Genomic DNA, 16,030 nt, shown 5'->3' with positions numbered 1-16,030 from the left:
GTCAGCCAAGAGAAAACCAACAGTGAGATTAGTCAAAAGCTAGTGAGGAGGGAGGGAGACGCAAGAGGGAGGAGATATGGGGATGTATGTATATGTATAGCTGATTCACTTTGTTATAAAGCAGAAACTAACGCACCATTGTAAAGCAATTATACTCCAATAAAGATGTTTAAAAAAAAAAAAGCTAGTGAGGAAGCTTTGAACGTGGGCAATATCACAATGCTGGGTGGGGCTGAGCAATTAATCCTATAAGCCTGTGGACTTAAAAAACATTGGAAACTCTCAGTATAATATCAGAGCCATCTTAATGCTATTTGCCCATGCTATAGTGCTAAAACCTTGATTTCCTCCCTGGAGACTAATTGAAAGATTTTATGAACTTTGAGCCACCCACCCATTCTTCTATTCCCCTCCCATTAAATATTTGCTGAGCTTATATTATGTGCTTAATGCTGTGCCAGATATTGGGGACGCAGAATTAAATTGTCATTGTCCCTAACCTCAAGGAAATAAATGAATGAAGCAGATAGTTACAATTTAGTGCAAAAGTGCTAATTTGAAAATATGTGTGTGATATGATAGTAGGGAATAAAGTATATGGGGGATTAGCATGAAGAATTGAAATGTGTATATGGTCAATCTACCTATAGCCATCTCAGAAAACTAGGGAACAGGCTGACAAGGCATGAAAGAGGACCATCATAAAATCCCTTGAGTCAGGGGCTCCCCGTCACCTACCATCTAAACTCTTTGCCTGGTACTCAAAGCTCAACATTTAATTGTTGGCTTGCAATACCCACTGGTGGTTCCCAGAACATGTCTTGTTATTTTACATATTCATTTCATTGTATATGTTGTTTCTCCCCATTGATATCTTCTCCTCTTTCACTCTACCCTCTTTTGTCCACCTGCTTTCAAGAACTCGCTACCCTAGGATTTTAGAATGACTTCATTTTCAGTAGGTATCAGCTCAGTTATCACTGATTCAGAGATGTCTTCCCTTTTAAAATCTAAAGTGGCAACGCCATCCACATTCTCCATCACATCATTCTTTGTTATTTTCCTCATGGCACTTTTCTATATCTGAGTTTGTACTTCATTTATTTGTTTACCATCTATGTCCACCTTGATTAACAAGTAAACTTCCTGAGACAGAGGCGTTGACAATCTTATTCACTGCTGTGTTTTCAGGGTCTAGAATCAAGCCTGGTAAATAATAAGTGCTTAATCAATATTTGTTGAATTGATGAAATAATTAATTAATAGACCATCGTTTTCCATTGGAGTACATGCCTCTTGGGAGAAGGGGTCATCAGTTTTCATCTGTGTGTTCTATATACACTCTTTGGCACATCATAGATGCTCAGTAAATAATTATTGAGTGAATGAAGGGGGACCAAGGAAGTTTTTGCAGATGACTCCAGGGCTGGAGCTAAGGTGTTAATATTGAAGTTCTTTTTGGAACATGAGCTATCTGCTCAGCTAGGACAGTTCCAGAGTGATTGCTTCTCCAATTGGAGCATGACTACTGACCTGAGACTGCCTCAGTTGACAAATTAAACTTGCTAGCCCTGAGCATAAGAATAGCCTTTGCAAACTCAAATGGCTGGGGATGTGGCGGGGAGAGGACAACCATCATACAGCCCTTTGATTTCCCATAGTCTTGGTTTCTGCAGCAATTATGGAATTGTGGGAGTCTTAGGACCTATGTTAAACATGGCAAAATTCAAATGAGTAGTATCAAAATGCCAGAATACTTGCCAAAAGTTGTTCACTTTGCTTGATGTCCTAAAAAGCAGAGTCAATATATAGTGTCCGCAGTTTGCATGCACATTTCTTACTTTTAAAAAATAAATTTCTTGTAAAATGTAAGACGTTTTAACCTTGCTGAGGAGTTTGCCTGTGGCTACATGGAAATTTTAAGATGCAATTGCTTGAGCAAAAAGTTACAGTATTTAGTAAAAATATAAGTTCGAAAGATGAAGCATATTATTTATCTTATTCAGACCAGTCAAAGTCCAAACTGAGTGTTCATGCTGCTTGTAATAATACAGGAATATTCCTGCCTTCATGTATGTATGAATTACTCTGACTAAAGTTTAGAGGAAAACAAAAATCATCCTTGGACTTAGATTCCTTAAAAAATCTTCAGATACAAGGGTAAAATTGTTTGATAAAATTATTAACAATCAAAATGTGTCCTCAAAATAGGTTTGCCCAAAAACATTCTCCATATATGGATTTGATTTGTAACAGGAATCATATAATTTATGTGCCAAGTGGTGTTGAAGAGCCTCTACTTAATTGCATTAGCATGAATAAAATGACTGAAGTCATTGGTGATGGAAAGAAGCGTGATTTAGTATTAGATTTTCTGGTGGAGGAAGCTTCACTGTTTGGCTTTCATTCCTCCATAGGCTCAGGCAGAGGGTGGGTGGTTAGGCAGTCACTTTCTCTCTGAAACATAGCCGGGGTCTGAATCCCTAACTTGAAAAGAAAGTAGTGAAAGTTCTTTCAAGTTAATCACACGTTATGATCTATCAGGACCTTGGAGATATTTTGAAATATTTTATAAATCTGAATGAATCAAATTATCTGGACCTTAATTTATTCAAAACATTGTCTTGAGTCATTTGGAAGGTGAGACTCCTGAATCCTTGCCCTTGATAGGCTTATAATCTGTTGTTACACATGGGATGATTTGCACATAAAATGTAAACTGTGCAATGAATGGGTCAGTCGTGAAATGACAGAGGAATTAAAAATAATGGCTGACATTTCTAGGTCTCATGCTGAGTAAAATTTAAGAATCGGTCAGTATATCTTAACATTCCTTTAAACTTTTCACACATATTCCCAGTTGGAGTAGAAATATTGGAAGTAAGGAGCATAATTTCAACCTTTTGAATGATTTGAAATATCTAATGTTTCAATGTATATATTGTTTTAAGTTAAAATAACTGGTTTTTCCACAAGATAATTGTATACTATGAGGATAATTATATTAAAAGAAGTATCTTGGAAAACACTTCCCCCACTCCCTGTACATTCCAATGGCTTCTAGTACTTCTTCCATATCAACTTATAATGACACATCATGAGTGGTTATCTCCCCCACTTGCACATGAGCTGCATAGGGGCTTGTTTGTCTTGTTCTAACAGAGTATTTGATGGACTAGGTGGTAAATAAGTATTCAGTGCCTTAAAGAGCAAATGAATAAACCCTCATATCCTTTATTGTGATACCCTTGGCTTATATTACTGGGTATCTCGAACCACATTGGCTTTGCTTTGGGTTTCTTTGAACATACCAATCTCCTGCCTGAAGTTTCTACAAATATCTTCTGTTTTCTTAGAAAAGTTTCCTTGTTCTCCTTCTCTAGCCTGTCCTCTGTCACCATTACCTCCTCAGAGAGAACTTTTCTGACCACCATGCCTAAAAGCCATCATTCTGCTACTATCTCAGGTCCTTTATTTTTTTCCATAATAGCATATATAATGTTATTATTTATTTTCTTTTTTCCCCCCATATCTGCTGTATTGTAATCTTCATGATGTCAGGCAAATGTCTTTAATGTCCACTCCTGCAACTCCCATGCCTAGCACAGTGCTGGATACATAGAAGTCAATAAATATTGGTTAAAGGAATAAATAATGCTCAGTGTAGGACACATTCATTAGCAAAATTTACTATCAAACTGATTAGATAGATTTATGCATAATTTCCTGTGAAAAAGATATAACTCCACTTTTTTTTTTCACTGATCTAGCAATTTGGTGTATTGAGACACCATGGTAGAAAGCCACTTGGATATAATGTATGGTTACAAAGAAACAGAAAAGAGCATTTTCCTTAGGACAGAATATTCCATTTGGGAAGGTGAAGTATGTGACAGGAAAGCACCTAGGTTGATAACTTCTCATGGCTTACTGTTTTAGATTTTTTCATCATCTGAATTCTTCACCTCTTTCCCTCTGTCTCTGTGTCTCTGTGTCTCTCTCTCTGTCTCTCTCTTCCTCTCCCCCTCCCTCCCTCCCTCACACTATTTCCCTCTCTCTCTTCTCTCTCCTCTCTCCTTCACCCTCTCTCAACTGTTTCTTGCTATGAGAATGCTGAAATTCTATATCACATTCATCTGTTTGAATATTCTACTTGCTAGACATTGTTTTTCCTACTTAGGTAAGATTTTTATATTTAAAAATTGTGCCCCACTTAATTCTCTGGCTTCACCCACACTAAAGAAACAGGAGAAAGTGCACCTGCCCACAGAAGTGGACTGGCTTGGGGAATGCTTTATTTCCAATGACCATCTCAGGGATATCATTCTCTTAAAATAAGGATGTTGATTCTAAGGATGATTGTAACAACAATAAAATGTAGATGATCACATAACCCACATTTCCCCAAATGACATCAGCCTGAGACCACCAGGCTCACAATAATACCAAGAAACGTTCTTACTCATTGCCCTTCACCAGTATCATTGGAACCTCAGCTGATGCCTCTTCATGACCATCCTCAGGGTATCACTGGAAAGTCTCACTTGCTCTTGACTGGCCATGACAGTCCGCTGCTTCAGTGTTACAGAATAGTAATAGTTTGCCCTGACAATATAAGCAATTCCCACTTGTCATCACCTGGCTTGATATCAGGAGTCAAGCAATGTCAACTCTTTCTGGAATTAGCAAGTCAACCATTTCTTCTCCTCCAGAATCCCCTGTTCCTGTGCTATGGTGGAGAATGCCCCACCCACTCTAACATGTTGCAGAAGTGTATCCATAAATTGGGCTCTCAGTTCCTTAAAATGACTAGTGAAAATTTTAATCTTCTAGATTCCCTAGGATCCTGGTGAAAATTTCCTTTAGGAATAGTCTAGAATAGATCTTCAACCACTCAAAAGGTAGTTCATGGAGCAGTGGTATAGGCATCATCTGAGAGCTTGCTAGAAATGCAGATTCTCGGGCTCTGCCTCAGTCCTGCCAAATCAGAATATGTATTTTAATGGGATTCTCAGGTGATATGTAGCACATTGAAGTCTGAGAAGCATTGATAGATGATTAGAGCAATTTTTCCTACTTTCTCCTTGGTGAAAGCCACCAAACTAGCTTTTTCATCACCAGCCACCCCCTCTTGCCTCAGTGGTTATGAATAATTGAGTTTCTTAGTGTCTTAAAGGTCTTAGTTCTCTGGACAGCCTTGAGCTCCCAGCAATGCCTTCCTCATAGGCTTCCCGGATACACACAAACTTGCCTGAACATGCAATAGATCTTTTATGAGCCCTTGCATTGGAGTTTCAGTCACACAAATTATACCTTAAAAGAGAAATCATAATAACACCAATTATAATACATGCCTTAAATTTCCATTGTACTTTTCTCTTTTTGAAGCATTTGAATTTGCTAGATTCATCGTGTTTCCTAAACAACTGAGTGAAGGGGCTAGAACTGGTATTATTATACCTGTTTTGCTGATGAAGAACTGATGTTACCAAGTCCAAGATTGTACTGCTCTCCACATGACAGGCCAATAAATCGAGAGACGAGTTGTTGGGGCAAGAAATAGCAAATTTAGGTGATGGGGCAAGAAATAGCAGATCGAGATGGTGGACTAGTGTCCCAAAGAACCATCTTACCCAAGTTAAAATTTAGGCTTCTTTTATACTAAAAGGGGAGGGGGAGTGGCTGGTCTTTGCAAACTTCTTGGTGCATGAATCCTTTGTTCTTGCAGCTGTGTAAGTAGGTCTGGTTAAAACGTTCCTATAAACCTCCAACAAGACAATTGTTTTTTGTTCTGCAACTTTTATCTCTGTATGGATAGAAAAGTGTTATACACTTAAAGGTCAGAGCCTTGAGAATGGGCTATCATGTATATTTCAGGCTATAGGCAACATTGTTTTACAAAGGTGCAGAGCCAGCATGACTAAGCACAGGTAACAGAGCACAAGGGTTAGAGCTAAAAGAACAGATCCAATATGGAGTCAGGTTTGTTCTTCTCTGTCACACTGAGGCTCATAGTGATAAATCTAGTTCCCAGAGAGCATACTTGGCACATCTTTTGACTTCAGTTCTTTCACTGCACAAGCCGAATCAAGTAAAAATGAACATAGGGCAAGTGAGAATGCAATTACGACAAAACGTGGCTGCTGTTTTGAAGATTTAAGTCATCAGGAGAGGTTTAATATTAGCTTTATGGTCCTAAGAACACATCTGCATGACTGGAGAGCTTTTAATGCTAAAATATTTTATTAAACAGAAAAAATTAACTGAGAAAAATATTTCAGAATAGATATGCTCCTGGAAAGCAGCTGAAAGCAATATCACCAACATTTTGACAGTCTTACTTAAGTTAAAGCAGTCACTATGTTACTTTTATTATCTTTGAAAATGTTAAAGGAATGCCAACTTTGTGTTTGCATCTCTTCAGTTTTTGAACTCAAATGAATTTTATTTCAAATGGGATTGGTTTGGAATGAAATGCTTTATGCCAGCTTTAAAATAAATCCTCAGGTGTAGTCCTAAGACTGCTGTACTCTTTAGTGATGAGGCAAAATGTTGGTTGGAAAGCAAGGCACTCTTTTAAATTCCTACCCAAAGTAAGCAGAAGATGAATTGTTTTTTATTTTTTAAATTTTACCTTGCTTTCTCAAGGGGAGATTGATTTGGCACCTTTGGAAAGGACTAAACATACTTTCTTAGGTTTTCTTCAGAACCCTTTGTTTACTTTTTGTGTCAAATGTAATAAACCTCCTCCCATCTATGGGAAGGGGTGCTTGACTGCTCGGCAGCACCCAGAGATTTTCTTGGCTGTGAAAAAATAGGAGCCAAAAGACAAGGTGGGTACTGGCTCAGCTGGGAGATATTTCTTACTGAGCTTTCTCTGCTCTGGATACACTGATGCAAGTATATACGGTTATTCCATTCCAGGCCAGATCTCACTGCCTGCATTACCAGCAAACCCAAGCTCTCTTATGTTTCTGGTTGCCTCAGTCCTATTTGGGTCCTTTCTCTGGACTCTCCCAGTAGCCTGTTGTGGTCCTTAGACGCTCCAGAACTAATGAAGCTTTTTCTTTTCATTTAGTATTTTTTAACACTCATTTCTTTTCCTTTTCCATCTCTCCTCCTTTCTTCTCCTGCTCTTCTTCTTCTTCCTCCTCCTTTTCCCTTCCTCTTTTTGACAATCCTCTACTTCTTTCAGTTTCTCTGTGGTTAATTTTTTATTTTAGATTAATACCAGTCTTTTCTAGTGAAATCGTAGAAGTCTTCAGGATATTAGTTGACAATCTGAAACAATCACTGTAGAAATTTATCTGTTTTACTAGAGAGTAGCATAGTTATTTTAATGACATCCCAAGCTTGGATACTGTGTGTCTGAAACTATATATTACCTGAACCAGCCCACTTCTGGACCAGGTGCTTAGCACCTAATAACAGAGAAGCCACTTGCCCCAGCTCCGTTCATGACAAGAATCTTGTACCTTCTCATCTTTTTGCTACACCTGCTCCATATTTTTTAGCTGCAATTGTCCAATTACTTAAGTTTTATAACTTCTCTCCCTATTTTTGACTTTAACCTCACCATGTTGGGTCTGTTAATAGACTTAAATTTCTGTGATTTGGGGTAATTTGTGATTTTCTTTCTGTATGTAACATAATTAAGTGCTGACCCTTGTGACCCAACCCTGGAACTGCTTGATGGGGTTGGTTTTCCATCTCTCCTACCCCAGCCTTCAGAAGTGCTTAACTGACAGAGGCAAGCCTTAAACCCCCTTTTCACAATGAAATTGAGCCAATAATCAATGTTCGTTAAATCCTTGCCTAACTGATACAATGAAGGGCAGGGTTACCCCAGATATAATGAATCTGATTTTCTTACAAATTCTTTATCTCTATCTCACTGTTAAATATTTATTTAAATTTATTGAAATTTACATAAGTGAAGAAGGCAACAAAGATGTAGATTACTTTCTCCAATAGGTGTATTCCTGAAATCGGGTGTAAATAGAAGGCCTGTACATGTATTCTTATTAAAATATCTTAGGGGGTATTTGAAGAAAGCTCAGGATAAACCTTTACACAGTAAAAGAAAAAAAAGAAAAATCCTTGTGTTCTGTATCAGTCAGCACAGGCAGGTTCATGCTACAGTAACAAATAACTCCCCAGTCATAACAAGCGTATTTATTCCTCATACTATTTTTCCAAAGTGGGTTGGTCAGGAAGCTCTGGAAAGCTGATGGAAGCTCCATCTTCACACATGCTTCTAGGATCACTCCAGTGGGTGAGGGGGAAAGAGAACTCAGGAGCATCTCACACCAGCATTTAAGTGTTCTGACTTGGAAATGTTGGACCAATGTCCAGACCTACTCTCATTGTCCTGCCCAACAAAAAAGGGCTAAGATAGTCTTCTGTATGGGTAGAAGGAAAGGAGAATGGGCAGCACTAATGACTATCACAGTCTGCCTTTTGGTTATCAAAATTTTGCTCCTCTCTCCTTCTTCCACAGGTAAAATACACTCTTTCCCTCTGGTCCCTAAGAGAGACAACCCAAATTCCATCCAGTCGTAACATCAAGCATCAAGTCTAGAATCTCTGGTAATCTTATATCAAGAATGAAGCAAGACATTGTCACCGGGTCCAGACATGGCTCCTGATGATCCAGAGACATGTAAGTTAAAAAGGCAAATCATCGACCTCCTTACTCACCAACCTCCCGACACCCAATAGACGGTGGTAAAATGGCACCTAGATAATTTCAATAAACACTCTTATTTGGAAGGTGTACAATTGGGAGGCATACACATCACTGGTTTATTGCAAGTCAGAATCCTCACCTGGTGAATGTTATCAAGGCCTCATCTCCTGGAGCAAGAAGGGCTCCTTGGCTCATTACTTACATGGTCTTTGACCTCTGGGAGAGTCTCCCTTTCTGTGATCTTTCTTGGCCACATTTGAAGTGGGTGTCAGGGAATACACCTCCCTTGGGGGTTAGGCACACTTCTTACCTTACATCTGATCCAATAATGATTGAAGCCTCAGTATTATTGTAAGCCATGAACTATCACATTTTCTTTTAGTTCAGGCTGATTCTTTTGGCAATATAATTCACTCAGAAACTTCACTGGATTTCTATCTCTTTGATTTCAGTCAGCTTCATGTACAAAAAATGCATGACAGTTCCTTTCTAGATAATTACTCGTATTTGTTGAGTGTCTTTGCTTCCTCACTCCCATGCCTCCCTCTATTTCTCTCTTGCTCTTACTCTCTTGATTTTAATATGGGTATCTTGTGTCTATCAGATGTCCAGAACCATGCTTTTCATCTGTTTTCCCTAAACAATTTTGTGATTTTAAAGCATTTTCTAGGTCTTACCGTGTGTATAATAATGTTCCCCGAAAGATGTCCACATCCTAATCCCTAAACTTGCAAATATGCTATATTATGTTGTGAAGGGGAATTAACGTTACAGATGGATTAAGTTTGTGAATCAGCTGACCTTAAAACAGGGAGGGAATCCTAAATTATCCAGGTGGGCCCAAGGTAATCACAAGAGTCCCTAAAAGCAGAAGTTAGAAGCAGAAGTAGTCAGTGTCAGAGTTAGAGTGATGCAATATTAGAAAGATTGGGCCATTCCTGGCTTTGGGAATGGAAGGAAGCCACAAGCCAAGAAGTGTAGGCAGCCTTTAGAAGCTGGAGAAGGCAAGAAAATGTATTACCCCCTAGAGCCTCCAGAAACACCTGGATTTTAGCCCAGAAAGCCCCATTTAAGACTATCAGAACTATAAGAGTAAATATACATTATTTAAAGCCAACAAGCTTGTAGTAATTTGTTACAGAAGCAACAGGAAACCAATACACATCTTGAATCTGTTCAGAGCTTTCAACACTAGCTTTTAACACTGTTGCCATAACCTTAATTTAGTGTTAGCTGCAAGGCTGAGTTTTAATCAGCCTTGTTGCTCAAAAACCATTTCTCAATTACATATTTTACTGTTTAAGTGTGAAAAGTATCATTTCTTCTAACACTACAAGCCCCTGAATTTGAGAATTTTCTATTTCCTTTTTATTATGACTTGTAAACCAATTAGTTCTTTCTTCAGCTTCTCTACACTATAATACTTTGTCATATAGAGCCAATAGCAGCCAAAACATGTTACTAACACTTTGTTTTCCAACTTGCTCCCCTAGTTCTCCACGATTATTAGATGTATAGTATGCCTTCAGAGTTATAGTACATGACATTTTATCAAATATTCTGCTCCTCCATAACATGGGTCACCATTCTTCCAGTGCCATGGACAGTATTCTCACCACAGTTTTTTTTATCATACTACATTTTTGTTATGGTAGGAGCCGACTTCTCTGTACTAATTTCCATTGGTTAGGATCTGTATCCAATCTACACAAAATGGGAGAGATTATACTGTGTAACAAATAATCCTAAAATCTTAAGTGACTTAAAAAAGAAAGGTTCATTTCTCATTCACACTCTGTCTATCCTGGGGGATCTGCTCTGCTTCATTTTAACTCCAGAATCTAAGCTGGTAGAGTAACCACACTCTGAAACATTGCCAGTCTCGAAGGCAGAGGGAGAGAATGCATGACTAATCACATACTGGCCCCTGTGCTTTCACTGACTGGCGGCACACACACATTCAGTTACATTTCCTTGGCCAAAGCAAATAGCACAGCTGCATCAAACTCCAAGGAAGCAGAGAAGTACATTCTTACGATATGCCTGTAAAGAGAGCAGGAAATATTTGATGAGCAGCACTAATGACTACCACACCCTTTACTGATTTTTGTATATTGAGGTTTATTATAGTAGGCTACAATGTATTCAGAATTGGGAACCATACTCTGGGAAAATACAACTCTGCAGAAATATTTTTGCATATTTGCAACAGAGTTCTAAATGAAAGACACTTGTAGTCATAACCAGATGCTTCTTCTGACTTCATATTTTAAAAACTTACTAGTTTGCAAATACATTTTAGAATATAAGAAATATATTTTTAAAAAACTGACATAATACCCCAACTCAACACCTAGGTATATATCCAGAAAGAAATCCAAAATGCCAATGATGTAAAAATGTGTAATTCAATGTTATTTATAATGAAAAATTTGCAACATCCCATGCAGTTTTAAATAGGGTAAAGTACAGTACATTCATGCACTGTAATATTGTGTGGCAATTATATAAATATTAAATACCAGAAATTGCTCTCAACCTGACATTAATTTAAGAAGTAGATTATAATAATGCATATACAGTTTGAACTTCAACTTCTATGAATATATGCAGAGAAAATGACTGAAAGAAAAATATAAATACTAATCATAGCTCTATGTGAGTGATTACAACTGGTTATAATTGTTTTTTCCCATTTTCATTTTCCAAATTTTCTACAGTAACAATATTTACTTTTATGTCCAAAACAGTAAACATAATAAAGGAGAATAAAAATATATTTCTTTCTAAAAAGGATTCATGGTGCCTGTCACTAAAACTGTTAAAATGGAAACTGAAAGTTAAAACCATGTTTGGTGGGCCAAATTCTAATGATGGGCCCTCCAAGATTCCCATCACCTGGTATTTAATTAAACACTAAGTATGCTGAGGCTGGAGTTAAGGTTTCTAATCAGGTGACCTTTAAATAGGGAGATGATCCTGGGTTGTCCAGGTGGGCCCAATGTGATCATGTGAGCCCTTAAAACCGGAGGAGGAGGGTAGAAGGATCAGTTAGAGAGAAGCGGCAGAAGGGGAGGTCAGAGAAGCTGTTGATGGCTTTGAAGATGGAGGAAGGCGACTGCAAGTCAAGGAATGCAGGTAAGTTCTAGAAGTTGAGAACAGCCCCTGGCTGACAGCAAAAAATTTCTGAGAGTTTGGAAGTAGCTTATTCCCCAGAGTCTCTAATGAGGAACATAACCCTGCAATACCTTGATTTTAGCCCATTGAGACTGTGAAGACTTCTGATACATGGAAACTGTGAGATAAATTTATGTTGTTTTAAGCTTCTAAATAGGTTGTAAGCTGTTATAGCAGCAATAGAAAATTAATACACCATGAAATGGAGGTATACCAAAATAGGCTGATTCAAAGGGCTAATACAGTTACTGTGAATGAAGATTAAATGTGGCTTTGAACTTCTTGGTAGTCAAAGCAGAAAGGGAAACAGTGGATGATAATTTTACTTATGAGAGCTCAAAACATCTATGTGACAGTTGCTTTAATGGGGACCTGTGTGCAATAACCTCCTCGTAGACCTGTTTGCCCTAAGTTCTAGGCCATCCCAAGTCCAATCTTTGTATTTATAGCATAGAATGATCATTCAACAATCAAACTGAATTGTCACTTTCCTGCTTAATACCCTTCAGTAGCTCCCCCTCACTTACAGGGTGAGTTTCAAGCTCCTCAACATGGCACAAAAGTTCCTTCAAATCTGACTCATTTCTACTTCCAGATTCACCTGCCATTACACAAAAGCACCTACAATCCACCTATATACTTGCAGGCCTCTCAACTCAACACCCTTTTTACAGTCTTAGCATTTACACATGTTCTATCCTGGGCCTAGAATGGCTTTTCCTTCTTTTCCTCCTGAGGAATGGTTCATATACCATGGTCCTGCTAAAATGTGTTCTCTTTGGTGAAGCCTCACTTCCTTATGGCCCCCCTCACCCATCCCCTGTAGGAAGAGTAAGTCATTTCTCTCTCTGTCCTCCTGTGGTGCCCTGTTCCTCGTTCAGTTGCAGTAGGTAGCTGTTGTGACAAAATCACTGGCTTACATATCAGTCACCCCTAGATGGTAGCTCTGATATCAAACCCCAAATAAGAATTAGGAATCAAAAGCTTTACAAAAAGCTTTACAAAACAAAATCACTCCTTACAAAATGCCTTTTGGAGTGAAGTTAATATTTTTAGTTAGGGAATTCTCAGCTGAAAAAACAGAAATGAATATCTGAGTATGGAAAAGATGAATTTGGTTAAGCCGATTTTAAAACTACAAAGCATAATTTAGGTGCATTTCTAAGTTATTACCTAATTCTTGTGTCAGATACACCTGATGTGGGGAAAAGCTCAAATCATCCTCTAGGGTGACCTCAGGTTACCAGCTTGAGGCTCAGTGAGAAATACAAAGAAACCATGGAATGAGGAGGCAGGAGGAGCTGTAATTGAGAGCACAGGTGCTGGCAGCTTTCTCTGTTGACTTGCTATAGCCCAGTTACCCGGGCCGGTGACTTAATACCTGCAAATCTCACATTTCTTCATTTGAAAAAGAAGCAAATCTGGCTGTTGAGAGAATTGAATTATATAATCCATGTAGAATGCTCAACACAGTTCTTGACACTTAGAAAGTACTCAGTCAATCTCTGATAACATTAACATTCTAATCACACTGGACATAATTCATTAGGAAACGTAAGACGGCCCTACTTTATAGTTACTGAAAAGAGACAATGTAAAACTAGCCCAGGGGCTTTGGGACCCAGTATTCACTATGTAATGACATCTCACCTTGGCCAAGTCATGTTACCTCTGTAATCAATCTTTAGTTTCTTTCCCTTTAAAATGGGGCTGTCATGTGCGTTGCCTACCCTCTAGAGCATGTGAAAGTACTTTGGAACCAGTAAAGCAAAGTGTCAGTGGACTCTACCGCTACTAATATGCCACCACTATTACTATTGCTAGTATCCACCCCCCTTTTTTTTAATTACTGGCACTATTTCCCATCCTGTGAAGTGGAATCACACAGTGGTCTCAAGAAACATTCACTCAGTATCTCCACAATGTGTGATCTAGTACAACAGGTGTCAGGCTTTAGGAAGGATATAAGATAGCAGATCAAGCTTTCTGCTTTATTCTAAGTAATATCAATGACTGATTTGAGAAGGAAGAGTTTGACTTGGGGAGACCAGTCTGGGGGATTTTGCAATAGCACAGGTCAGGAGTAATGAGGGTCTGCTGTAGGATGGGAACAAAGGAAAAGGAGATGAGGTGTTGAGCCCCTTGTGTCATAGTCTAAGCATGGGCTTTGGCTGGGTTTGCTTACATAGATATCCATCCTTGCTGCTGGAACTCAGTGTATCCCCACCCAGTGACTTCCTGTCACCTCTAGATCCTGGCACAGATGATAGTGATGATTGTCATAATGATACTAGCTAATGTTTATGGAGTGCCTACAGGTGCCCAGCATAAGTATTAGTTTACTTCTCAGAGAAATCTGACAAAATTGGTGCTGTCATTACCTCTATATTTCAGATAAATAGAGGCAGAGAAATGTAAAATAATTTTCCCAAGAATACACTTTATAATAAGTAGTACATACTAGATTAAAACCCAAGGCAGTCTGGCTCCAGAGTCTATACTCTTAACCACTGTTCCATGGTGATCTTAATGATAGTGGTATTAAGAACAAATATTATGGGCTTCCTCTGCTATACCCTGTGCTGAAGGCCATACATGAACTCGCCTCTTGATTGATCAAGTAATGGCAGCTCAGTCACATGCACTCTTTCAGCAAGACCTCCAATCTTAAAGCATTGAACTAGGTCAGTGCTCCTGACTGCAGCTACAATTCCTTAGAGTGTATGATCCACATCCAGGACATGGAGCATTCAGGGATGGAAATGGGCCTTGCAGAAAAGAATTTCTATTCTCTGAATTTCTTCCTGCTGCCAGAAGCCCTCTAGATCTCATTCATTTACTGCATCCAAAAGGAAGCCTGCCAATGCCATGACCCAGTATAGTGACATCCTTAAATCAAGGGGCATACCCTATGTCTATACAGAGAGTCTTCCAGGCTACCAGTTTACTAACATGAGGACCTTGAGCACATTATGCAACTTAACCATTATTACTGAGTAGTAGAAACAATGCCTATGAAAGGACATTACTTTTAATATTCCTTTTTAATTCCCTTAATTATACATTACACAGTTTTTTGTCCCTGAATTTTGGCTACCTCATTCTCTTGGGCAGGTTAATTTCTGTGAACCCTAGTTTCCTCATGTATAAAATTAGGATAATAGTGGGTGTTGGGCTTAAATGAGATAATCCATGGAATACAGAACTTAGCAGTGTTTGACTCATTTAGTAAGTATCCAATAAACGTTAGCTGTTAAATCATCTTCTTTTTCAACAACCTCATCCAATGTAAAGGCATCTAGAGCATTCTGGCATAACTAAAATTATTAAGTATGAAGGTTTTCCCAAAGGGCTGCCTTATATAAAAAGTAGAAAGATGGGATTCTTGTTCCCATCTGATTTCATGCACTTTAGGGTTAAGAATAATGTAGGAATACAGGCTGGTAGGAAATGAACTAGCCTTCTGAAACAAAACCTAAAATGCTAGAGAAAAATGTTGCATATTTCCATCCAAGGGGCCTGAGGGGGAGCTATAATTAGAGATATTAAGTCATTTCAACTTTTCCCATCCCCATAATCAACACTTTCATTTTACTTTTAGAGGAGAAAGGAGGTTGAATCTCAGATGGCTAGGAAAGGGTGGAGAGAGGGTTATAGAAGACTGAATAGACCATCAGTGACATAGTCTCTATTAAGAATGTCAGCGTAAAGAAAAATTCCAGGGCAAGGGAACAAAATTAAACTCAAAGAATTTAAAATGCAGAATTTAGGAGCAATATCTCACGGACATCAACATGCAAATGACTAAGGAGTGGAACCTGGAGTTAGGGGTTAGTACCTTTGAACATTGGCTCTGAAAGTGCATGAAAATGCTTGCTTTCTTTTTTTGTTTAAGCAAGATGGGGCAGAGGGTAAGCCACAATACCTAGCATTGCATCACCCTTTGGAGCCAAGCTGCCCCTGAGAGGGCTCCCCTGATTGTCAGGACTGAGGAGAAGTCCAGGTGATGGTGGAGGCTGATCCTGCCGAGTCCCTTTAAACCCTCACATTTCCACTGAGAAGGTGGCAACCAGAGCCCAGTGCAAATACAGGTGTCACCTCAACTTTTTCATGTCCTCTTGTCTAATCTGCTAATTCTAACCTGTTTTGCATTCAGTTCCTGAA

At 38.7% G+C, this 16,030-nt stretch overlaps 1 long non-coding RNA gene across 1 annotated transcript in view; it reads left to right on the top strand.

Moving 5' to 3' along the window:
* The window catches only part of LOC307189361, a 122,914-nt gene that overhangs the window by 88,002 nt on the left and 18,882 nt on the right, over positions 1 to 16,030 (top strand). The window contains exon 4 of the long non-coding RNA XR_013829168.1: positions 8,501 to 8,662. This is a non-coding gene — a long non-coding RNA (uncharacterized lncRNA). The remainder of the gene's footprint in view (positions 1 to 8,500; positions 8,663 to 16,030) is intronic.

This window comes from Stenella coeruleoalba (genome assembly GCF_951394435.1).
Source record: "Stenella coeruleoalba genome assembly, chromosome: 7".
Taxonomy (NCBI): domain Eukaryota; kingdom Metazoa; phylum Chordata; class Mammalia; order Artiodactyla; family Delphinidae; genus Stenella; species Stenella coeruleoalba.
Note: the sequence above shows the minus strand (reverse complement) of the source record. Positions and strands in the feature narration are given on the sequence as shown.